The sequence below is a fragment of the Sturnus vulgaris genome, unplaced genomic scaffold (assembly GCF_052056855.1).
Source record: "Sturnus vulgaris isolate bStuVul1 unplaced genomic scaffold, bStuVul1.hap1 Scaffold_151, whole genome shotgun sequence".
Classification (NCBI taxonomy): domain Eukaryota; kingdom Metazoa; phylum Chordata; class Aves; order Passeriformes; family Sturnidae; genus Sturnus; species Sturnus vulgaris.
Genome location: NW_028276070.1, coordinates 501,679 through 515,417, shown reverse-complemented (window position 1 = coordinate 515,417; position 13,739 = coordinate 501,679).

Here is a 13,739-nt window from a genome sequence, read left to right as displayed (position 1 = left end):
CCGCTGTGTCACAAGGGTCCCCTTGGTTCCATGAGCACACCAAAGCTTTGCATAAACATTGAGCAGCACCTGCTTAACACACCTGGGAACATCTGTCTGCATTCAAAAGACAGGTCACAGCTGAGAAAGGCACCAGCAGCTTCCATCTGCAACAGAGATGCAGGGAAAGGACAAGGACAGAGAATTCAGCTGCAAGACTCCGAGAATTCTGCATCCAGACATCATTTCTGGTCCCACTGTCCCTAGTAGAAAGGTGTCATCATTCCAGGTTCCAGGCAGCCTGTACTCAGCATGTGCTTCTACAGTGGGGGTTTGTCGTTTAGGAAAACCTGCTCAGGCTTTTCCCTTCTTTCCTCACAAACAGGAATACTTGTCCTGGGCCTGGATGCAGGCACAGCCCTGAGGAGAGCACGTGGGACATGGTGCAGTGGGCAGGGACAGCCAGCTGCAGAGTTCAGGGGGAAGGGCTTCTGGTGCAGGGCCAGGCATGTCAGTCCCAGCTGGGCCATGTCAGACATGTCCCCAGGCTGGGCTTGGGGAGCAGCTTGTCCAAACAGGGTCAGCCTGCAAGGGGCTCATTCTTCAGTGGGCCCACACCTCCTAAGGAGACATTCAGCATCAAGATCACCTGGGGAATGCCTAAGTTGCTTCTTCTTTGAACTGAAAAAGAAAAATTACTCCCTTTTATAAAACTGAAAATCATGAGCTGTACCTTGAAATCTTCCTCCTTAAGAGAACTCCAAAGTGACTCCAAGCAGCTGCACAAGGCCTGGAGACTGGAAGACATTGGAAAGAAGACAAAGAGCTCCTGAGGGTTTTCTGTATTTTAATGATCCCCAACGGTGGATTTGGGGCTGAGTCCAGGAGCCCCAGGCACTGAGAGAAGGTTGAAGAAGCTGCTCAAGGAGTCAGAAGCAAAACTCCAAGTCCCTTGGAGCATCATTGGCCCCACTGAGGGCAGGGACTGCCAAAGGCTCCCCAGGGAGTGGTGAGAGCAGATCCTTGAGGCCAGGATTGCAGGAGCCCGAGGCTGTGAGCAGGGAACTGCAATGCTGAGCAAGGCCTGGGCTGGTTGGAGGAAGCAGAAAGGCCAAGGCCTGAGCCCAGGCCTGGGCCAGCAGGGCCTGTCCCTCACAGGTGGCTCGGGGCTATTCCTGGAGCACTGGGATGGGAGAGGCAGCAAGGACAAATGTCATCAAGCTGTGTGACACTCCAGATGCTCATGGAACCAAGGGCCAGTGTGACACAGCGGGGCCTCATGGAAACAAGAGGCCGTGCTGAGCCTGCGCGCCTGTAACACCCCAGAACACTGAAATGCTGAGGGTGAGCAAAGGTTCCTTTCCTCGAGTTTGGTGCAGAGTAGAAACCCCAGCCAGATATTCTCAAGAGGTCAAAACGACACAAAAGTGTACTGGAAAAATACAGAAAACCGAGCTCCTTTGGCAAATGATTTCATACAACATCCAATTCAACGTGCATCACTTAGCGTAGCAGGAACATCATTAACTCGGCCCATGTAAGATGGAAACCTTTAGGCATAAAAATGTTAAACTACCCAAAAACATTCCAGTAAAAGAGGATAAGAAGGTTAAAAGAGAAAAAAGAGACAGAAAGACAGAAGATCTCCAGATAGATATGCAGAGAGCTACCAGCTGCTAGGCTTCCAGTGTGGCTGAGACACAGACCCAGGAGATTTCAGGATTCAGACCAGGGCTTGACGTCATGCCCGATTTTTTAAATCCCTAGCGTTTTCTAAGCTCTCCTCTTTTCAGGGACATCTGCTTTCTTACCACGCACTGCTGTGTTTCATTGCCTTTGTGTGGGATTGATTGACGGCTCAGCCAATCAGAGCTGGGTGGGCGCTGCCCCTGCTGTGTGCTTGATTGACGGCTCAGCCAATCAGAGCTGGCTGGGCGGTGACCCTGCTGTGTGATTGATTGACGGCTCAACCAATCAGAGCTGGCTGGGCGCGGCCCCTGCTGTGTGATTGATTGACGGCTCAACCAATCAGAGCTGGCTGGGCGCTGCCCCTGCTGTGTGATTGATTGACGGCTCAGCCAATCAGAGCTGGCTGGGCGCTGCCCCTGCTGTGTGATTGATTGACGGCTCAGGCAGTCACAGCTGGGTTTGCTCTGCCCCTGCTGTGTGATTGGCAGATCTGCCAGGCCATGGCTGGGGACGGGGCTCTGTCCCACCTCATTCCAAGGTCTGTCCCAGCCCCGGCCCCACTCGGCCATTCCGAGCATCCCGACGGGTCTGGGGACATTGATGTCATCCAGCCTCTGACAGCGACCATGGGGACACTGCGGAACCTCATGGAACCAAAGAGACCATTTTGACACTCTGGTGCCTCATGCAATCAGGGGCACCTTTGTGAGACTCGGGACCCCAACGGAACCAAGGGTCAGTGATGAAGCTGTGCGGCCCAGAGAACCAAGGAGCCTTTGTTACACAGCAGGGCCACATGGAGCCCAGGGGCCGTGGTGACTCTGCAGGACCTTAGGGAAGCAAGGGGCCATTGTTTACACTACAGAAGCAGGGAGAATATTGTGACAAGGAGAATATCGGGACACTACAGGGACTCCTGGAATCAAGGAGAACATTGTGACACTGTGAGGCCCCATGGAACCAAGGCAACATGGAACAGGTCTGGCTGGCTGGGCCTCCCGGGGGCCACCTGGCAAGACTGGCTGATCCTGGAATGTTGAGGACTGCCTCTCATCAGCTCCTGGAGCACTAAGGCTCTGTGCTTTCCTTCCTATGGAAAAGTACCAGCCCCTTTTGCAGGTTCCCACGGCTGAAACTGATATTCCCCCTGAAAAAGCACTACATACAAGGCTTGCTCCCAGCCAAAATCTGCTAGGAGTAACAGCTCTGGGTGGCCACCGTTTCCTGAGGGCTGCCTCTCATCTACCACTCTAAGGGTCGGTGTGAAGTTTCCCTCATTTTTGCCTCATGACCCTCTCAAGAAGACCTCAAGGACCCCCGCCCAGGTTGACTCTGGACAATGGTTTTCTGGCCTGCTTGAGGTGGGTGCTTGCCAAGGGACTCTTTGCAGGTGTGTTGTGCTCACTGGACTGTGCTGTCATGGTACCAGCTGAAGCCTGCATGTACTGCACGACCGCACCTGTCTCTTGGAGCACCACACAATGCTCCATAAATCTCCCCGCCTCTTGGCCACAAGCCACTCGCTTTGAAAAAGGACTACAAAAGAGCGATCCTCTGGAGAAGACCCTGAGTACTCCCCACGGATGACCACCCTTCCATTGGCTGGCCCACCATGACCTTGGTCTCGTCTGTTGGTAGCTACTTCCCCCTTCCCCTCCTTTTCTCTCTCTATACTCCGTTTCCTATATCTCTCCCCTCTAGCGCAACTGAATTGTTTGGCATTCAATAAAAATGCATTGCTGTTGTTGAATAAACTGATTTGTCCCCCGCTATTTACCTGTTTGCACCTCTGAGATCGAACAATCCTCGGCCTGTGTTGGCAGATGGTGACACACCCCCACCCCACCCCCCCCCCCCCATCCCCCATGCCCCTGCTTCTCCCAGTTGATTGCTGATCGTGGTGTGACATGGAATGGAACATCCCTTGGGCCAGTCCAGCCCAGCTGTCCCATCCCTGTTCCCTCAGGAACACTTGCCCACCCCAAGTCCATGGGTTGGAGGGGCTTGCAGACATGCCTCGTGGGGCGAGCACTGTGACAAGGACAGGAGAACAGAACAACATTTACACTTATCGCGGGCAGAGAACAGAAGAGCACAGTCTTGGAGAAACGCACAAAGGATGTAGCCGAGGCAAACGGAGCGTGCACAAAACGCAAGGAGAATGTCAGCTCAGCTCTGCAAGGCTGACAAAAGCAGAAGTTATACACAACAATAATATTGCCCTTCCTCAAAAGCGGGGATCAAAGAGCAGTCACCTAAAAAGGACAGTGCATGTTGAAGACACACTCCAAAGAACCATAGAAGGACTTGTGAGAAGGGGTGCAATTATGGCAAATAAATTCCAGGTGGGGTTAACTAATGAATACATCATCAGTGTGAGTGATAAAAGCTCCGATTGCCTGGTGGCCAGTGCACTCGAGTAGATGAAGGATTGCCCAAGTGACCACCATGGTGTAATAAAGAATACCTGCTCTCAAATCCTCAAAACTGTGTTCAAAAGTTGCTATCCAGCAGATTTCAGTATCAGTGGTGTCCCTGACTCCATTATGCCCCTTGCACACTTCCACGAGGGCCCCTTGGTTCCACGAGGCCCTGCTGGATAACAGTGGACCCTTGGTTCCATTTGGGTCTGTACTGTCAAAATGGCCTCCTTAGTTCTGCACTGCCACAATGCTCTCTCCTTGGTGCCACGAGGCCTTGGTGTGTCACAACAGCCTCTCGGTTCCATGAACTGCCATAGTGTCAGCACGGTCTCTTGCATCTGCAGTATCACGATGGACAATTGGTTACAAGCAGCCCCGCTGTGTCACAACGACTACTTGGTTCATGAGGCCCCACAGTGTCACCATGGCCCCTTGGTTCCCCGAGGCCTCGCTGTAGAACAATGGCCTCTCAGTTCCAGGAGGTTTTGTACTGTCAACAGTGCTCTCCTTGGTTCTACAGTGGCTGCTTGCTTCCATAATTCTTCCTCAGTGTCACAGTGGTCTCCTTGGTTCCATGAGGCTCTGCAATGTCCCAATATCCCATCGTTTCCATGAGCTTCTGTCCCATCAACCATGTCCTTTGCTCCAGTGAGGCCCCGCAACGGCACACCGGACCCTTGGCTCCATGAGGTTCCATAGTGTAACATGGGTGCCTTGATTCCAAGAGGTTCTGCTGGGTCACACTGGACCCTTGGTTCCATGAGGTTCCGTGGTATCGCCATGGTTTCCCTGGATCCGCAGTAGCGCTACGGACCATAGGTTTCATGCAGCTTTGCTGTGCTACAGTGGCTCCTTGGTTCCATCAAGTGCCACTGTGTAACAAGGGAATCTTGGTCCCATGAGGTTCTGGACTGTCACAATGCTGTCCTTGGTTCTGGACTCTAACAACGGACCCTTGGTTCCACGAGGTTCCATTACGTCACAATGCTCTCCTTGGTTCCACAAGGCCTTGCTTTGTCACAATGGACCCTTGCTTCCATGAGCTTCCGTAGTGTAACCATGGTCTCCTGGGATCTGCATTGTCACAATGGACAATTGGTTGCATGGGAGCCTGCTGTGTCACAAGAGAGCCTTAGCTCCATGAGGTTCTGGACTGTCACAGTGGTCTCCCTGCTTCAACGAGGCCCTGGAGTGTCTCGAGGGCTGCTTGGTTCTGTGAGCTTCCACAACGTCCCAATGGTCTCCTTGTTTCTGCAGTGTCATAGTGGACTCTTGGTTCCATGAGGTTCCTAAATGTCACAGGTCTCCTTGGTTCCATGTGGCCCTGCTGTGTCACCACAGCCCCTTGGTTCCAGGAGTTTCTGGGCTGTCAACAGTGGTTCCTTTGTTCCAATCAGGCACCGCTGTGTCACACTGCACCCTGGCTTCCATGAAGTTCTTCAGTGTCACAGTGGCCCCTTGGATCCATGCGGTCCCATAGTGTCACCATGGTCTCCTTGGACCTGCATTGTCATCAGGGACCATTGGTTCCATGTGGCCTGGCTGTGTCACAGTGATGTGGATTCCGTAATTGCCTTCAGTGTCACAATGGAGCCTTGTTTCTGTGAGGCTCTCAACTGTCACAACTGTCTCCTTGGTTCCATCAGCCCCCGCTGTGTCACAAGGGTCCCCTTGGTTCCATGAGCACACCAAAGCTTTGCATAAACATTCAGCAGCACCTGCTTAACACACCTGGGAACATCTGTCTGCATTCAAAAGACAGGTCACAGCTGAGAAAGGCACCAGCAGCTTCCATCTGCAACAGAGATGCAGGGAAAGGACAAGGACAGAGAATTCAGCTGCAAGACTCCGAGAATTCTGCATCCAGACATCATTTCTGGTCCCACTGTCCCTAGTAGAAAGGTGTCATCATTCCAGGTTCCAGGCAGCCTGTACTCAGCATGTGCTTCTACAGTGGGGGTTTGTCGTTTAGGAAAACCTGCTCAGGCTTTTCCCTTCTTTCCTCACAAACAGGAATACTTGTCCTGGGCCTGGATGCAGGCAGAGCCCTGAGGAGAGCACGTGGGACATGGTGCAGTGGGCAGGGACAGCCAGCTGCAGAGTTCAGGGGGAAGGGCTTCTGGTGCAGGGCCAGGCATGTCAGTCCCAGCTGGGCCATGTCAGACATGTCCCCAGGCTGGGCTTGGGGAGCAGCTTGTCCAAACAGGGTCAGCCTGGCAAGGGGCTCATTCTTCAGTGGGCCCACACCTCCTAAGGAGACATTCAGCATCAAGATCACCTGGGGAATGCCTAAGTTGCTTCTTCTTTGAACTGAAAAAGAAAAATTACTCCCTTTTATAAAACTGAAAATCATGAGCTGTACCTTGAAATCTTCCTCCTTAAGAGAACTCCAAAGTGACTCCAAGCAGCTGCACAAGGCCTGGAGACTGGAAGACATTGGAAAGAAGACAAAGAGCTCCTGAGGGTTTTCTGTATTTTAATGATCCCCAACGGTGGATTTGGGGCTGAGTCCAGGAGCCCCAGGCACTGAGAGAAGGTTGAAGAAGCTGCTCAAGGAGTCAGAAGCAAAACTCCAAGTCCCTTGGAGCATCACTGGCCCCACTGAGGGCAGGGACTGCCAAAGGCTCCCCAGGGAGTGGTGAGAGCAGATCCTTGAGGCCAGGATTGCAGGAGCCCGAGGCTGTGAGCAGGGAACTGCAATGCTGAGCAAGGCCTGGGCTGGTTGGAGGAAGCAGAAAGGCCAAGGCCTGAGCCCAGGCCTGGGCCAGCAGGGCCTGTCCCTCACAGGTGGCTCGGGGCTATTCCTGGAGCACTGGGATGGCAGAGGCAGCAAGGACAAATGTCATCAAGCTGTGTGACACTCCAGATGCTCATGGAACCAAGGGCCAGTGTGACACAGCGGGGCCTCATGGAAACAAGAGGCCGTGCTGAGCCTGCGCGCCTGTAACACCCCAGAACACTGAAATGCTGAGGGTGAGCAAAGGTTCCTTTACTCGAGTTTGGTGCAGAGTAGAAACCCCAGCCAGATATTCTCAAGAGGTCAAAACGACACAAAAGTGTACTGGAAAAATACAGAAAACCGAGCTCCTTTGGCAAATGATTTCATACAACATCCAATTCAACGTGCATCACTTAGCGTAGCAGGAACATCATTAACTCGGCCCATGTAAGATGGAAACCTTTAGGCATAAAAATGTTAAACTACCCAAAAACATTCCAGTAAAAGAGGATAAGAAGGTTAAAAGAGAAAAAAGAGACAGAAAGACAGAAGATCTCCAGATAGATATGCAGAGAGCTACCAGCTGCTAGGCTTCCAGTGTGGCTGAGACACAGACCCAGGAGATTTCAGGATTCAGACCAGGGCTTGACGTCATGCCCGATTTTTTAAATCCCTAGCGTTTTCTAAGCTCTCCTCTTTTCAGGGACATCTGCTTTCTTACCACGCACTGCTGTGTTTCATTGCCTTTGTGTGGGATTGATTGACGGCTCAGCCAATCAGAGCTGGGTGGGCGCTGCCCCTGCTGTGTGCTTGATTGACGGCTCAGCCAATCAGAGCTGGCTGGGCGGTGACCCTGCTGTGTGATTGATTGACGGCTCAGCCAATCAGAGCTGGCTGGGCGGTGACCCTGCTGTGTGATTGATTGACGGCTCAACCAATCAGAGCTGGCTGGGCGCTGCCCCTGCTGTGTGATTGATTGACGGCTCAGCCAATCAGAGCTGGCTGGGCGCTGCCCCTGCTGTGTGATTGATTGACGGCTCAGGCAGTCACAGCTGGGTTTGCTCTGCCCCTGCTGTGTGATTGGCAGATCTGTCAGGCCATGGCTGGGGACGGGGTTCTGTCCCACCTCATTCCAAGGTCTGTCCCAGCCCCGGCCCCACTCGGCCATTCCGAGCATCCCGACGGGTCTGGGGACATTGATGTCATCCAGCCTCTGACAGCGACCATGGGGACACTGCGGAACCTCATGGAACCAAAGAGACCATTTTGACACTCTGGTGCCTCATGCAATCAGGGCCACCTTTGTGAGACTCGGGACCCCAATGGAACCAAGGGTCAGTGATGAAGCTGTGCGGTCCAGAGAACCAAGGAGCCTTTGTTACACAGCAGGGCCACATGGAGCCCAGGGGCCGTGGTGACTCTGCAGGACCTTAGGGAAGCAAGGGGCCATTGTTTACACTACAGAAGCAGGGAGAATATTGTGACAAGGAGAATATCGGGACACTACAGGGACTCCTGGAATCAAGGAGAACATTGTGACACTGTGAGGCCCCATGGAACCAAGGCAACATGGAACAGGTCTGGCTGGCTGGGCCTCCCGGGGGCCACCTGGCAAGACTGGCTGATCCTGGAATGTTGAGGACTGCCTCTCATCAGCTCCTGGAGCACTAAGGCTCTGTGCTTTCCTTCCTATGGAAAAGTACCATCCGCTTTTGCAGGTTCCCACGGCTGAAACTGATATTCCCCCTGAAAAAGGACTACATACAAGGCTTGCTCCCAGCCAAAATCTGCTAGGAGTAACAGCTCTGGGTGGCCACCGTTTCCTGAGGGCTGCCTCTCATCTACCACTCTAAGGGTCGGTGTGAAGTTTCCCTCATTTTTGCCTCATGACCCTCTCAAGAAGACCTCAAGGACCCCCGCCCAGGTTGACTCTGGACAATGGTTTACTGGCCTGCTTGAGGTGGGTGCTTGCCAAGGGACTCTTTGCAGGTGTGTTGTGCTCACTGGACTGTGCTGTCATGGTACCAGCTGAAGCCTGCATGTACTGCACGACCGCACCTGTCTCTTGGAGCACCACACAATGCTCCATAAATCTCCCCGCCTCTTGGCCACAAGCCACTCGCTTTGGAAAAGGACTACAAAAGAGCGATCCTCTGGAGAAGACCCTGAGTACTCCCCACGGATGACCACCCTTCCATTGGCTGGCCCACCATGACCTTGGTCTCGTCTGTTGGTAGCTACTTCCCCCTTCCCCTCCTTTTCTCTCTCTATACTCCGTTTCCTATATCTCTCCCCTCTAGCGCAACTGAATTGTTTGGCATTCAATAAAAATGCATTGCTGTTGTTGAATAAACTGATTTGTCCCCCGCTATTTACCTGTTTGCACCTCTGAGATCGAACAATCCTCGGCCTGTGTTGGCAGATGGTGACACACCCCCACCCCCCCACCCCCCATCCCCCATGCCCCTGCTTCTCCCAGTTGATTGCTGATCGTGGTGTGACATGGAATGGAACATCCCTTGGGCCAGTCCAGCCCAGCTGTCCCATCCCTGTTCCCTCAGGAACACTTGCCCATCCCAAGTCCATGGGTTGGAGGGGCTTGCAGACACGCCTCGTGGGGCGAGCACTGTGACAAGGACAGGAGAACAGAACAACATTTACACTTACCAAGGGCAGAGAACAGAAGAGCACAGTCTTGGAGAAACGCACAAAGGATGTAGCCGAGGCAAACGGAGCGTGCACAAAACGCAAGGAGAATGTCAGCTCAGCTCTGCAAGGCTGACAAAAGCAGAAGTTATACACAACAATAATATTGCCCTTCCTCAAAAGCGGGGATCAAAGAGCAGTCACCTAAAAAGGACAGTGCATGTTGAAGACACACTCCAAAGAACCATAGAAGGACTTGTGAGAAGGGGTGCAATTATGGCAAATAAATTCCAGGTGGGGTTAACTAATGAATACATCATCAGTGTGAGTGATAAAAGCTCCGATTGCCTGGTGGCCAGTGCACTCGAGTAGATGAAGGATTGCCCAAGTGACCACCATGGTGTAATAAAGAATACCTGCTCTCAAATCCTCAAAACTGTGTTCAAAAGTTGCTATCCAGCAGATTTCAGTATCAGTGGTGTCCCTGACTCCATTATGCCCCTTGCACACTTTCACGAGGGCCCCTTGGTTCCACGAGGCCCTGCTGGATAACAGTGGACCCTTGGTTCCATTTGGGTCTGTACTGTCAAAATGGCCTCCTTAGTTCTGCACTGCCACAATGCTCTCTCCTTGGTGCCACGAGGCCTTGGTGTGTCACAACAGCCTCTCGGTTCCATGAACTGCCATAGTGTCAGCACGGTCTCTTGCATCTGCAGTATCACGATGGACAATTGGTTACAAGCAGCCCCGCTGTGTCACAACGACTACTTGGTTCATGAGGCCCCACAGTGTCACCATGGCCCCTTGGTTCCCCGAGGCCTCGCTGTAGAACAATGGCCTCTCAGTTCCAGGAGGTTTTGTACTGTCAACAGTGCTCTCCTTGGTTCTACAGTGGCTGCTTGCTTCCATAATTCTTCCTCAGTGTCACAGTGGTCTCCTTGGTTCCATGAGGCTCTGCAATGTCCCAATATCCCATCGTTTCCATGAGCTTCTGTCCCATCAACCATGTCCTTTGCTCCAGTGAGGCCCCGCAACGGCACACCGGACCCTTGGCTCCATGAGGTTCCATAGTGTAACATGGGTGCCTTGATTCCAAGAGGTTCTGCTGGGTCACACTGGACCCTTGGTTCCATGAGGTTCCGTGGTATCGCCATGGTTTCCCTGGATCCGCAGTAGCGCTACGGACCATAGGTTTCATGCAGCTTTGCTGTGCTACAGTGGCTCCTTGGTTCCATCAAGTGCCACTGTGTAACAAGGGAATCTTGGTCCCATGAGGTTCTGGACTGTCACAATGCTGTCCTTGGTTCTGGACTCTAACAACGGACCCTTGGTTCCACGAGGTTCCATTACGTCACAATGCTCTCCTTGGTTCCACAAGGCCTTGCTTTGTCACAATGGACCCTTGGTTCCATGAGCTTCCGTAGTGTAACCATGGTCTCCTGGGATCTGCATTGTCACAATGGACAATTGGTTGCATGGGAGCCTGCTGTGTCACAAGAGAGCCTTAGCTCCATGAGGTTCTGGACTGTCACAGTGGTCTCCCTGCTTCAACGAGGCCCTGGAGTGTCTCGAGGGCTGCTTGGTTCTGTGAGCTTCCACAACGTCCCAATGGTCTCCTTGTTTCTGCAGTGTCATAGTGGACTCTTGGTTCCATGAGGTTCCTAAATGTCACAGGTCTCCTTGGTTCCATGTGGCCCTGCTGTGTCACCACAGCCCCTTGGTTCCAGGAGTTTCTGGGCTGTCAACAGTGGTTCCTTTGTTCCAATCAGGCACCGCTGTGTCACACTGCACCCTGGCTTCCACGAAGTTCTTCAGTGTCACAGTGGCCCCTTGGATCCATGCGGTCCCATAGTGTCACCATGGTCTCCTTGGACCTGCATTGTCATCAGGGACCATTGGTTCCATGTGGCCTGGCTGTGTCACAGTGATGTGGATTCCGTAATTGCCTTCAGTGTCACAATGGAGCCTTGTTTCTGTGAGGCTCTCAACTGTCACAACTGTCTCCTTGGTTCCATCAGCCCCCGCTGTGTCACAAGGGTCCCCTTGGTTCCATGAGCACACCAAAGCTTTGCATAAACATTCAGCAGCACCTGCTTAACACACCTGGGAACATCTGTCTGCATTCAAAAGACAGGTCACAGCTGAGAAAGGCACCAGCAGCTTCCATCTGCAACAGAGATGCAGGGAAAGGACAAGGACAGAGAATTCAGCTGCAAGACTCCGAGAATTCTGCATCCAGACATCATTTCTGGTCCCACTGTCCCTAGTAGAAAGGTGTCATCATTCCAGGTTCCAGGCAGCCTGTACTCAGCATGTGCTTCTACAGTGGGGGTTTGTCGTTTAGGAAAACCTGCTCAGGCTTTTCCCTTCTTTCCTCACAAACAGGAATACTTGTCCTGGGCCTGGATGCAGGCAGAGCCCTGAGGAGAGCACGTGGGACATGGTGCAGTGGGCAGGGACAGCCAGCTGCAGAGTTCAGGGGGAAGGGCTTCTGGTGCAGGGCCAGGCATGTCAGTCCCAGCTGGGCCATGTCAGACATGTCCCCAGGCTGGGCTTGGGGAGCAGCTTGTCCAAACAGGGTCAGCCTGGCAAGGGGCTCATTCTTCAGTGGGCCCACACCTCCTAAGGAGACATTCAGCATCAAGATCACCTGGGGAATGCCTAAGTTGCTTCTTCTTTGAACTGAAAAAGAAAAATTACTCCCTTTTATAAAACTGAAAATCATGAGCTGTACCTTGAAATCTTCCTCCTTAAGAGAACTCCAAAGTGACTCCAAGCAGCTGCACAAGGCCTGGAGACTGGAAGACATTGGAAAGAAGACAAAGAGCTCCTGAGGGTTTTCTGTATTTTAATGATCCCCAACGGTGGATTTGGGGCTGAGTCCAGGAGCCCCAGGCACTGAGAGAAGGTTGAAGAAGCTGCTCAAGGAGTCAGAAGCAAAACTCCAAGTCCCTTGGAGCATCACTGGCCCCACTGAGGGCAGGGACTGCCAAAGGCTCCCCAGGGAGTGGTGAGAGCAGATCCTTGAGGCCAGGATTGCAGGAGCCCGAGGCTGTGAGCAGGGAACTGCAATGCTGAGCAAGGCCTGGGCTGGTTGGAGGAAGCAGAAAGGCCAAGGCCTGAGCCCAGGCCTGGGCCAGCAGGGCCTGTCCCTCACAGGTGGCTCGGGGCTGTTCCTGGAGCACTGGGATGGGAGAGGCAGCAAGGACAAATGTCATCAAGCTGTGTGACACTCCAGATGCTCATGGAACCAAGGGCCAGTGTGACACAGCGGGGCCTCATGGAAACAAGAGGCCGTGCTGAGCCTGCGCGCCTGTAACACCCCAGAACACTGAAATGCTGAGGGTGAGCAAAGGCTCCTTTACTCGAGTTTGGTGCAGAGTAGAAACCCCAGCCAGATATTCTCAAGAGGTCAAAACGACACAAAAGTGTACTGGAAAAATACAGAAAACCGAGCTCCTTTGGCAAATGATTTCATACAACATCCAATTCAACGTGCATCACTTAGCGTAGCAGGAACATCATTAACTCGGCCCATGTAAGATGGAAACCTTTAGGCATAAAAATGTTAAACTACCCAAAAACATTCCAGTAAAAGAGGATAAGAAGGTTAAAAGAGAAAAAAGAGACAGAAAGACAGAAGATCTCCAGATAGATATGCAGAGAGCTACCAGCTGCTAGGCTTCCAGTGTGGCTGAGACACAGACCCAGGAGATTTCAGGATTCAGACCAGGGCTTGACGTCATGCCCGATTTTTTAAATCCCTAGCGTTTTCTAAGCTCTCCTCTTTTCAGGGACATCTGCTTTCTTACCACGCACTGCTGTGTTTCATTGCCTTTGTGTGGGATTGATTGACGGCTCAGCCAATCAGAGCTGGGTGGGCGCTGCCCCTGCTGTGTGCTTGATTGACGGCTCAGCCAATCAGAGCTGGCTGGGCGGTGACCCTGCTGTGTGATTGATTGACGGCTCAACCAATCAGAGCTGGCTGGGCGCTGCCCCTGCTGTGTGATTGATTGACGGCTCAGCCAATCAGAGCTGGCTGGGCGCTGCCCCTGCTGTGTGATTGATTGACGGCTCAGGCAGTCACAGCTGGGTTTGCTCTGCCCCTGCTGTGTGATTGGCAGATCTGCCAGGCCATGGCTGGGGACGGGGTTCTGTCCCACCTCATTCCAAGGTCTGTCCCAGCCCCGGCCCCACTCGGGCATTCCGAGCATCCCGACGGGTCTGGGGACATTGATGTCATCCAGCCTCTGACAGCGACCATGGGGACACTGCGGAACCTC